This window comes from Vanellus vanellus (genome assembly GCF_965231255.1).
Source record: "Vanellus vanellus genome assembly, chromosome: Z".
In the NCBI taxonomy this organism is placed as follows: Eukaryota; Metazoa; Chordata; class Aves; order Charadriiformes; family Charadriidae; genus Vanellus; species Vanellus vanellus.
This window is the reverse complement of record NC_138908.1, coordinates 72499802-72512171: the sequence shown is the minus strand read 5'-3', so window position 1 is coordinate 72512171 and position 12370 is coordinate 72499802.

Sequence of the window (12370 nt, the reverse complement as noted above, 5' to 3'; positions counted from 1 at the left end):
AGCTGAGCAGTTTTGCAATATGTCTACTCATTAGAGTAGCTACCTTGAACTGAGTTCAGGTTTGTGCATTCGACATTGTGTAGATATAACCTTGCTCTGAGAGAGATAAGGATAGCTCTTAGCATGTGCCTGTTCTGCCACATGCCGTTTCTATAGTCATAATTTCTGTTCTTTGTCAAAACTGAAATGACGTAGGGCCATGAAATGACTGCTACAATTAGTCAGCCTCATTAGCCCTTGTGAGGAAAACAAAAACAAAAGTTGCAGGTATGACTCACTGCTTTCAAAGTAAGTACTTAACTTTTTCCTGATTTTTAAGGGTCTAATGCCAATGTTTCCTATTTGGCCTGGAAAGCTTTCCAGAGAGAGATTGCATGCACACAGAAGTGTCCACCTCTCTTCACTGACTATGTGGGAAATATGATCATTTATTTAAGAAAATGTCTCCATAAGGTACTTAAAATGCAGATATTAGTCAGGTGTTTATGATTGGTGAAACAATCCCTGGCCAGGGAATGACACGATGCTACTGGACTCTGCATGTGAAGTTCTTTGCAAATATTTTTTCAGTATCACAACTATGAATATCAGAATTTCAGACTAGATATAAGGAAGAAATTTTTTATGATGAGGGTGGTGAAACACTGGCACGGGTTGACAGTTGGCGGTAGATGTGCCATCCCTGGAAACATTCAAGGTGAGGTTGGACGGGGCTCTGAGCAACCTGATCTAGTTGAAGGTGTCCCTGCTTATGGCAGGGGGGTTGGACTAGATGACCTTTAAAGGTCCCTTCCAACCCAAACCATTCTATGATACTATGATAATATTTGGTACAAAATGTTTACACTCAACGTTGGAAAAAGTATTAAGGTACAGACATCCACATACACCAAATGCTTCCTCCTACGCATGAGGATTTTGTAGCCTTCCTGCATGTTGACTCCTTTATTTACAGCTCAGACAGATACAGCCATCCAACACCAGAGCAATTTGTATTTCTTGGGCTTAATGGTTCAAATTGCTTGCTTTATATTATATGCTGCCAAGGATACACATCAAGCAGTAACTAATACATGAATATTATGAATTTCTGTTTTGCTTATCCCATAACATTGCCTCATTTCACACTTTGGACACTGAACAAGGCCTGAACATATGTATGTAAATATGAGATTTCATAAGTTGGGTGGCTTATACTCCCCCCCCACCCCCCCGCCAAAGCGTTCAGAATTCTTGCCAACCTAAAATAACTGATGTTTGATTGGAAAGATTTAAACAGAAAGGGTTTATTCTCTTTCTTAGCCAGCATTTTCCATTTCACTGAACTTCAAAAAAAAATATTTCAAAATTGAAACACATTTTAAATGAAGCGTTGCAGCAAATGGAAAAAATTACTCTGTTCTTTTTCAGAAAATATTGAAACAAAACGTTTTTATTATTATGCCTCATTTTGTTTGGTAAGGTATTCAATATTTGACAGCTAAATCCCAAAATGCTTTTGACTGACCTTGATTTGAGCTTTTACACATTTTTACATCATTCATCAAACAATTTTCACGTAGTAGAAATCTTTGATTAAATCTGCACATGATTATGAAATTGCAAACTGTCATAACACAGACCCAAAATAAAACAGAATAAAAAAATCAAGAACAGCATTATAACTTTTAAAATGTATGAATATTCCAGCTTTCAAACTTGAATTTCTTTTCTATTTAACTGAAAATCAAATTATTGTTTAAAACCAAGACAAAGAAAAATAAATTAAATTTTGTGCCTTTACTTCAAAGACATGAGCAAAATTGCCTCAATTGCATAATACCTATAATCAACAAGACATGAGTCTCTCCCTACTTCTATAAACAGATAGTGTGCAAGAAAGTACATGTTATGTCTTTTCCTGTTTCTATCCTCAGCGACGTGCATCAAGAACAAATATAGCTATTTTCACTGAAACGGGTTAAGAATTTGAGAAAATGATATACTGGGAAACCCTCCTAAATTACAATATTTCTGTTGATGCCAGCACCATATTTATAGCTAGAACATACAGTATTTAAAGTCTATGCAGACCATGTCCTCATCTCCAGAGGTAAATAAAGTCACACTGTCACTTCTTAACATGATGAAATGAACTGAACGGAATCAAACTTCACTTACATTTTGAGAGGTCCAGCAGGATCTTAGATATAGGCTCTACAACGTCTTAATAATGAATCCTGTTTAATTTACCAGCTTTATGTACGAACTAAATTGACGGCTGTAGGATGTACAAACTCTTCTAGGAAAATGGATCATAACGCAGCCAGAAGTGGCACCAGTTACAATGGAGGGGATTAGCAAGGCACACACAATACAGATTAAGACTTGGTCTCTCACACCCTAACTCCAAAGGAATGTATCCCTAAAGTCCCACTTTCTTTTCACTTCCTCCTGACAGGACTCTTAATTCTTTGTCTCACAGGTGTTCCTTCAACGGGCACAGGAATTTTTGAGGAGGGAGCAGTTTTGTTTGGGATTCATATACTCTTGGCTCACCAGCTTATAAATATTTATATTTATAGAAATATTTAAATATATATTTATATAATATAAATTTACATATATAATTTTTTTTAATATATATCTATATAATGACCAGTTCCATTTGTACGAACAATTATCTTCTGATTGATTGTTTCCAGTTTCCATGCCAAGTTTCCAGCCTTCATGACTGACTGAAGGAAACTTTGTCATATTGACTTGCATAAGGCTTGGCATTCTTGGTGTAGATCTCCCGAATTCCTTGTTTCCCACACAAGTCAATTATCAACGTTGTACAGGACTCTGCGTGAGGCTCCATCTCTTGAACAAACTGTACCAGAATGCAATAAATGAACACAACAGCTCAGCTGAATGCATTTAGGCATAAAGGCAGCAGGGTACTGAAAGTAAAGGCTGTCAAACTGAGATTTCAAATGGACTAGAAAAGCAAAACAAAACATGGATAGACACTTGCTCTTTTCCTACCTGATCCAATAATTTCTGGTCAAATTGTCACGAATAAAACCACTTGCTTCATGCAAGGCTGATAGTTTGGCTGAACATGCAGATTCAGCAGTAGAAAACATGGAAAAAAATGGTAAATCTGTGGCTTCCTCTGTGACTACTGAGAAAAGTTTTGTAGAAAAGTTTCTTGTCCTGCCCCTGGGTTTAGCTGAAGGTGAAAGTTCAGCTACCACAACTGTGCTGCAAAAGAGTAAAATCTCTTCGCATTCTGCTCTCATTATGTTATGACCACAGATTAGCCATGGTCTAAACTCTGGCTCAGACGGAAGAAACTGCGCCAAAACAGTAGCTAAAAGGATAGCGTGGTTGATGGAAAGAATCGGGAATGCAGATGTGCCATCTCTTCCGCTTACATTTGTTTGTGGGTCACCAGCCTGCAGTTTTCCATTTAGCATAGTTTCAATGCGGTACTGTAACTGCAGCTTACTGGAAGTAATATAGAGATGGACTTCAGTACAAAAAAAATCCTACAATTTAGAGGTGTCAGAAGGTTAATGCCTTTAGAGATTGTTCCTTTGATTATTTTTTTTTTTTTTTTTGCTTAAAAGTCCCTCTAATAAAATTCAACTTTAAAGGGAGCTAGCCTTGAGCGTGGAAGAGTAAGGAACTGAAGTTTATAAGTGAGGTGTAACGAAATAGGTTATCATCACCTTGGGGAAAGTCTTACTGCCACCAGAGCTCCGTACTTCTGTGGCAACAACGGCGGAGCAGTACACAAGTTGTACAGAAACATCTCTTACTAATACGGGACTTAGGTAGGTGAAATAGTAATGAGGATATGAATTATTAAAAAAAAATCAAGCTAACTAAACAGAAAATGAAAAAATAGAATATATCTTTTTCTGAAGAAAAGGAAGTATTTCTGGTTGTGGCAATTTTAGAAGGTTTCTGTAGAATGATCAGTTATCAAAACTTACAGTACCTGTCAAACCCCAGAGCAAACTTAAACTTACAGAAGAATAACATGTTCCAATATGCAAATCAACGACAGAAGAAACCTTATGCAACAGTATATATCTTCATATAATCCACTGCTCTCAAAGTATACACAGGGCATCATTGCTACAGTATAATAGAGAAAGACAGCAATGGAAATGTAAACAGGGGAACTAACTACATTTAAAATTGGAAACGGTTATGAAGACCTGGAGTGTTATTTACTGTAGCTCAAATTTGTACATTGAAAGTGAATGCTCTATCAATTAGGTTCTGCTCCTGAATCCACCAAGCTCAACAAATGTTGGGCAATTTACTTTAATAAGGGCAGGTTGATTTCTCTGGTACCAGGAAATTCTGATTTGTTCGAATTGCACAGCAAAATGAACAACATTTGCCATCAGTGGATGATATTTTAAATAGGTACAGTCTAGTACTAATCAATTGGCAGACATCACATGTACGAAGAGTGGGATGCAGTAAGCGGAGACAACAACCAGGTCACTTCCTCATCAGGCTGCTTGCTCATCTGACTCAGCTTTTGCTCCAGGTACAACCTGTCCATGAAGGACCAACAGTAAAGTTCTTGAACAACGTTTTGGGGCAAAGAAGATAATTTCTTTCATATCAGTAATAAATAAGATCCTTTTGCATAAAGTACTCAACAGAAACAAAACAAAGTTTTAACAACTCTAAGATGCTGTATCGCAGTGAAAACTGAAGGGAAATGCTGTGTAAGAGATTTTTTTTTTGCCCAAGCAGTAAGTCTAAATATTGCAATAGTTTTTGATAAATAGGGGTGTTTTGCTGAGGAACATGAAAGAGTTTTCACCTCTGCATTGAAGACTAATTTGGTGACTGCTACTTTGAGCAATAATATGTAGGTTTCCCCACATAACAGATGGGGGACGTGCACAGTGTTTTGGGGAATGCCAGAAGGATTTTTTAGCAAGTTTGCAATGTAATCAAAGAACAAAAAAATGAAGGAAAAAAAATAATCCTGGAGCTTGGTAACACTGAATGAGGATGCAATGGCTTTTCTCTTTCAGGTTGTTCTCTTTCAGAACGAACTTCTTTTTTTGACAGGTGAGACTGATATAGTTAAAAGAATAAAAACCTTGCAGAAGCAGAGCTTTTCCACAGCATCGAAGTCCAATGGCTATGTGTTTTCCCACACCCTCTGTGCTACTGGGCATCCACAGAACAGAAACTGACATGGCTTACTGATGTGGTCTCCATGAGGGTGCCCACAAAGATTAAGTAAGTAAAGCTCAGGACTGGGAGAAAAACAATCATGCAGCATTACTCAGTACTACTGCCCTTGAGACAGTACAGGGATGAGCGAGAATGCGGACATGTGCCATGTTCCATTGTCTTTGGCATGTGCTTTCCAAATGATGCTCTCCCACGTGCAGTGGTGGAATCCCATGATTTCTGTTACTGGCAAGCTGTTATCAGTTGGCCTGCCTACACGTAACATATATAGAGGGAAGCAGAGCCTGAGGTCACGGTATTGGTAAATGAAAGGCAGTTAATGTAACAAACCCATTTCCAATTATCTCTTAATTGCTTTTATAGTTGTAACTCAAATTGAAATTACATTGAGAAAGTATGTATAAATACAATAACACATAATAATCTATCTGTTATGGCCATTGCTGTAGATGTTCAGTTTTGGCTAACGTTACGTGGTAGGGCGTATGAGGAAATATGGAAGCACAAATGCGGCCCCACAGGCAAACAGTACGTGCAATAAGCAAACATCATGAAAAGTCTTCCGTGCCCTTCTCAGAGCAAACGTGCAATAAGCAAACATCATGAAAGGTCTTCCATGCCCTTCTCAGAGCAAACAAATCTACAGTACTGACGAAAATCTCCAATATCCTTCTTTCTCCTGCACATGTACTAGCAATTTCCAGTCTGAAGCCCAGTTCAAAGTTAGTAGCTACCTAAAAGCAAGCCTACTGCTCACCATCATGCAGCATAATAAAGCCACCTCGCTATGGTGAGGGGATGTCCTAGCTGAGACACAGCCCCTCTGAAGCTGCCAGCTTCCCACCAGAGATGGGTGCTCAGGACCAGGACAAGCTGAAGAATAATCTGGTGTCCCCAAACCAGGTGCTAAACTGACTCTCACCTCCCCAAACTCTGAGGGGAAAATACGCAGAGGATCTGGGGAGTAAGACCAGTTAGGTGTGAACCTGGGTTAAAAAAAACAACTTTACAATCACCTTTATGGAAGAGTCGCGCTGGGGCACATCTGGATGGTCCTGGCTAAATCTGACACCTTACCTCCCTTGTTATAACATTAACTCATTTCCTACAGACAAGAAGCTGTGCAGAGGGCACTTTGGCAGCACTGGAGAGAGTACTCACACAGGACAACCATGCTTTGGTCTGATCGGGGGACACAGGGGGTCCATGCCTCCAGTGCCGGAGCCAGGCAGAGGCGGCCGGGGGGGGACCGAGCCCCGCAGCGGGCAGGGTGCTGCAGCGAGCACGCCGCTGCGTTGGGTGGCAGCAAATGGCTGCACAGCAGCGTCAGGAAAGCAATCAACAGGAGTGCCAATGTGAGAACAATATGGAGAGTGTTTTTACAAAGGAAAAGTTACAGCACAGCTAACATCCGCCGTGGAGCGGGCAAAGGGAGGGAAATCAGGGAGCACAAGACAAAGCAGGATGAAGACACAGGAGGAAAAAAAAAGAGAAGAAAAGAATATGACATGTTTGGAAAGAAAAACATGAGAGGACACATAAGTGCGTATGAGAGTAAGACAGAAAAGGGTAGTAAAAAACTTGAGATAAAGGCAGAAGAAACACAATATTGACAAACTCTAAAGGAAGCATGGGAGCCGAGGCAAACCTGCAATCACACTGTCACTCAGTTTAAATAGTGAAGATGACAAATTCTTGGTCTGGCATATACATATCCTGATGGCATAGAGAAGAAATTGCGTGTATCTGGGAACAGAGATACTGAGGTAAGAGACTGGAGGAGAAAAGCAGGTGGCTGTAAGGACAGTATGAAAAGAAACAAGCAAGCAATGAGGCAGTGCACCTCTGTTTAAGGACACCTGCAGAATAATGACAGCACAACAAAAAGACTGAGGTCTTCCTCACAAATCTAACAAGGTTTCAATGATTAGGTCCACTGTAATCAGTGCACTGTAAAAGCAGGGCCATGAATTTGCCAGGTTTCATTAGACAGACACAGCTGTGTATTGTCAATTACCAATGACACTATGTCCCAAACTCTGTATTTCATCATCGAAACAGTGCTGGTCATGCAGAAATGCATCCTGATGTTTTGTGTTATTTATTCCCCCTCCACACCCTCATTACATTTGAATGAAGTAACTCACGAAGATACTGGCCCTCAATCTGGCCTTGTTCTTGACATTGGGTCCTTTTAATTCATGATGCTTTTGGGAGACCAGAGTCAAGCTGTAAATTCTCGTACTTCCCATTGTTGAACTTTCAAACTACTTCTGGCCTCTGCAGACTTTAACCAATCTTCAAAATAATGACTGCCTGATGTATGTGCAAAAACACTTGCATACATGAGAGAAAAATCCTACCTCGTACTCTGCAGAGATTTTCATGGAGTACAAATCATCAATCTCCGTTTGAAATTTGAAGTAGTAGAATTTGGTGTGGTTTTTAGTCAAGTGAAGTAAGAGAAGGAAAAATGCCAGTTCTACCCACAGAATGCCTTTGAAGGAAACTCCCAAAAGTGAGCAACGATCTTGTTCTTCAGTCCAGAGGGAAGTTCCCTGTTACAGTCACCATATATCAATATAAAAACTAAGGAGACAAAAAACGCCCAGAGGCTGTTAGTAGGAGGATCATTTGTTACCTTCCACACCTGGAGTGAAACTCCAAGGGACATTACTGACTTGTCATTTAGAGATTCCTCTGAAAAGTCCTGCTGCAAGATCCACCTGACACAAGGGCACATGCACAGAACAAAAGTTGAGCCCTCAAAGCAATCCAAGGACTTACTTCCCATACTCTGATCAGTGACAGTGACAACTGAAAAATTGTATGTGGCTTTGAATACTGAATATGTGGCTTACGAAGACTGAAAGTCATGCTGATTCTTCACCATTCTTCATGATGAGAACCACCCAATTTTACCTTTATGGAGACTGTATACAGTATACAGTGGCTTATACAGTATTTTCACTTTTTGCACATCTGCACCATAGTATCTTTTCTTCGGTCCCAAAGAAGAGAGGATTGATTTGAGTATTTTACAACATTCTGGCATGCAGTATTTCTCCTGTGCTTTTTGGAGTGTCTGTTTTATTACTGTAGCCAGGATATTTACTCGTTCAGTAATTCAGAGCTTTATTATTGCAATGAATCATAAACTATGAGTTACCAGCTTCAAAGACGATCCAGTGAAATTTTAAAAACAAACTAGAGAAGAATAAAAGTATTGTTTGCCACTCTATTAATCCTCAAACTTAGCAAGAAGCTGAGTCTTTGCAGTTTTGCAGTGTTCTAGTAAGAGCATCCTTTCTAGTGGGTTTTAAAAGGAGAATTACTGTGACAACAGTTCTGTCCCCCGCCTAAGTAGAGTTCTTGTAGACCTACCAGGATTGTCCTTTCAATAGTATTTATAAAGCAATGATCTCCACTCTTCATTGCCAGAAAGGAAGCCAGTATCGTGATATATCATGTAAAAAACTTGCTAATTTACAAACTAGTCTTCTTTGAAAAAAACAAACAAACCACCAGAGTACCAAGGAATTCTAAAGGCCATGAGTAGAAATGCACACGAAAGGAAATGTATGTGACACGTTTAAAGTTACAAACAGGGAGTGTCTGACCTTCTTCCCAAAATGGGAAAGTTGCTGAGCTGGATACATTTTAACTTACTCTGAAATTCAGGATGATGTAAATACCAAATGGAGGGAAATCATGCCAATGATATTAGACTGATGGAATTAAGTTAGCAGTGGAAAAACATCCCTCCTCCCCCCCCCGAAGTAAAGGGGGATGCATCACTAGGATGAACAAAGCACTAGAGAACAATCAAACGGGGAGCACTCGTGACTCAGAAGGGAGTTGAGCTTAACAGAATAATGCATATTTTCCTTCAGCTTTTATTTCTGTGATCTGGCTATGAGCCTAAAAGAATCTTCTCATCATCTGTATGGCGCTGAGTGGCCTGAAGTAAGCCTCCAGACTCATCCTTATTTTACTATTGCAGAGAAGATTTGGACAAAACAATCATATTCAAAAGCACAGTGGACAGATTTACGAAGGAAATCTCTCCTCTTTTTTTCTGACAGACTGCCAAAAGTGATTTAAGTTTTATGTATCCTCTGCTGAACTTTACTGTCTCTAACACCCGTCCCCTCTTTGTGAGAACCCAGTGCTGTCAGTCCTGGGCTTCAGAGCTTAGTTAGGGAAGAGTCACAGACAGAAGTGGTGGGGGATTTTCTTCTCAGCACTTGAAGTACAGACTCCAGAGATATATTTGAAGTTCGATCAGTATTGAAAAATAGGCCTTTCTCAATTGGCCTGTTTCCCATCTTCCTACAATGCCTTTTCATAAACTAATCTTTCAAATAACCATATGAGGAGTTTAAAGGGAAGTCCTGATTTTTTTTTCATTTGAAAACACAGCCACTTCCTTACTGGGAAAAACAAAGAGCAAACGTTCAAGTTCACTGAAGACCAACCTAGGTCTCTCGAATTACTTTAGCATGCCTAAGACTCCACTTCTGACAAAAGCATGGGCCAAGGAAGGGCTCATTCCCCTGAGTGACCTTCTTGCAGAAGCAATACAGTTTTCATGGATTATTTAAACTAGCAAAAGATTAATAGGCATTGTCAATAAAGGTACCCCTAACGATTCTTTAAACAGTCAAAGGAACACAGGTCAGTCAAAAAATGCTCTTACATACCATCTATAATAGTATTTCCTTCTCCTCTAGGAGCTTTCCAATACGCGCTTAAAGTCAGCAGGTTCTGGACATTCAACACACAATACATTAAGAGCTTTGTACATGTCCTCATTCAAGCCATCATTTAAACGATCACACACAATCTCCCTAAAATTATTGTGACATACACACATTTCTCTGCTTTTTGCAGTAGGAAAACGGGGAAAAAAGAGATGTTCATTATGTGAACCCCAACTAAGCTTGGAAAGTGGGAAGGAAGAACAGTGGCCAAAGCCAAAATAATTACTCAGAAAAACCTGGCACCAACAGCTTGCTTTGACGCGTCAGACATAGCATCGCCAGTCAGTCAGGAAACTTCATTTACGTTTGGGTTTCTAAACGCAGGTATTAATCACTGATATACGTGCTACAGATTGACAGAAGGTATTACCACGAGGTACACCTTTCCTGCTCTAAAGACCCTGTAGCTTTGGAAAGCCTGAAGGCAGATACTGCAGAATGCATCTCCCACAGCGATCGTGCGTAACCTTGCTTCTGGCCCAACTTCCCTTGTTCTCTTCATTTTTCTCTCAGTATCCCTCTGCTATGCTGTGAGTGTCAACAAACGCATCATTTAAGCCAGCAGTCATTCTGTTGATTTTGCTTGAATGCCTTAGTAAGAGAAAATTGAGCCTGCAACAGCCCACAGATCACTTTAGACAGATGTCCATATCTTGACTGTGGTCTCAGCAGCTGTGATTCCATCTACGCCCCGGCACAGTAAAAGAGTTTGCTGCTCAGACAGGTCTCAAGAATAAAGTTATAATCACACCATTTCCTCAGCAACAACTGCAAGCTGTAATTATACAAAATGACCAAAACTACGTTTTTGGCACACTGAAGCACGTGGGATTAAGTGGTTCATTCACCCCCTCTACAGGTGAGCAGAAAAACATGATGAGCGCAGGAGGGTTAGTCTTGTCTTCAAAACAGTAAACAGAAATAGCTATGACGGTAATTCATGCAAGAACATCCCTGAGTGATGATATTAAATTCTACTTCAGGAAATTATTCCACTTTACTGAAAAACTCCTCTCTAGCTGGTGCTGGTTTTACTATTGTATGACTCAACATCAGGAGGTAAAATGGATTTACACATGTGTAAGACAGAGACAAACCCAAGATCCAGTTTAGTTCTGGGTAGAAAGTTATTCTGTAATTTCCTACTATATTGAATGATGGCAGCCTTGTTTCATATCCCACGTGGTTCACCAATTTTGCTCAGAATACTTAAATTTCTCTAAGAAATTGCCTTAGAATGTGTCTTTAAGGAAGTCTCCTAGATGTTATCATGATGCCACACAGGCACAGGTCTTTTGCATTAGTCCTGGTCGGTCCAAATGCAGTGGACCTAAACAAAGGATGGTTATTTTCTTTTTCAACAGGAAGACTTCGATAAAAATATTTTCCAAATTTTTAAAGTGTAGAATTTTAGTAATCCACAATAATAAGTGTATGTTCATTCTTATCATACCATTTCTGAAGGACCTTTGAATTTTCCTGCATTTTTGAAATCCAGGTTTTCACTATCATACTAAGTGTGGAGTTTCCTGTTACAAATTGTTAGATCCTAATCCCTATGGACACAGATAAACTGTAAATTTTTTTTTTGCTCACACGAGTCTGAGACACTCTCAGCAGTAACATAGAGAAAATATTTGTGAGATTTGGCTATTTGTGATTTTTTTTTAATAACATACGCTGTCTTACAAGTCTCTCAAATTTTAAATGTTATGGATAGTATTTTCTTAGTCATGTAAATTAAGAAATGTCTAAGGATATATTGATATAATTTAAGAAAATGGACTGAATGGTAAGACTAGAATTAGAAAACAGTATGACAAAAAGTAAATGCAAGCACCTGATTAAAAGCAGCTAACGTGCAATGTCAATATGTGAAAAAAAGTGAAAGGCAAAGTAATCAGCTTTGGCTCATTGTCAGTAATGTACTTAAACAAAATGTGCTGAAATAAAATACGAATTACATGTATTTCATATTTGACCAGATTTTAATGATCAAGTAAGATCTGAAGAGAGGAAAACTAACATTTATGATGACTAACAAAGCATATCTCCCACAGTATACAATGTTTCTTGATTGCAATTCTAATTGGGCTCAGAAAGTCTTCTTAATTATTCCCATTCTTTTGCTGTACAGACAGCTGCTTTTGTTACAGCAACAAGGGTGACCTTGTGAAATGTCACCCTTTTACTTAGATCCAATTCTTGATTATACACTAAATCATACTGTCTCAGTTTACTTAAGTGAATGCTAAATCTTGACGGCCCTGCAGGTCCAGTGCAAGTTTGGAAAGGTGTGATGAATTATACATTATGGCCTGTGTTTCAACAGAATTTGCCAGAGACGGCTGCAGAATCTTTACATTGAGATTTGTAGTGCTGAACGCCTCATCTAACTTTTAAATATC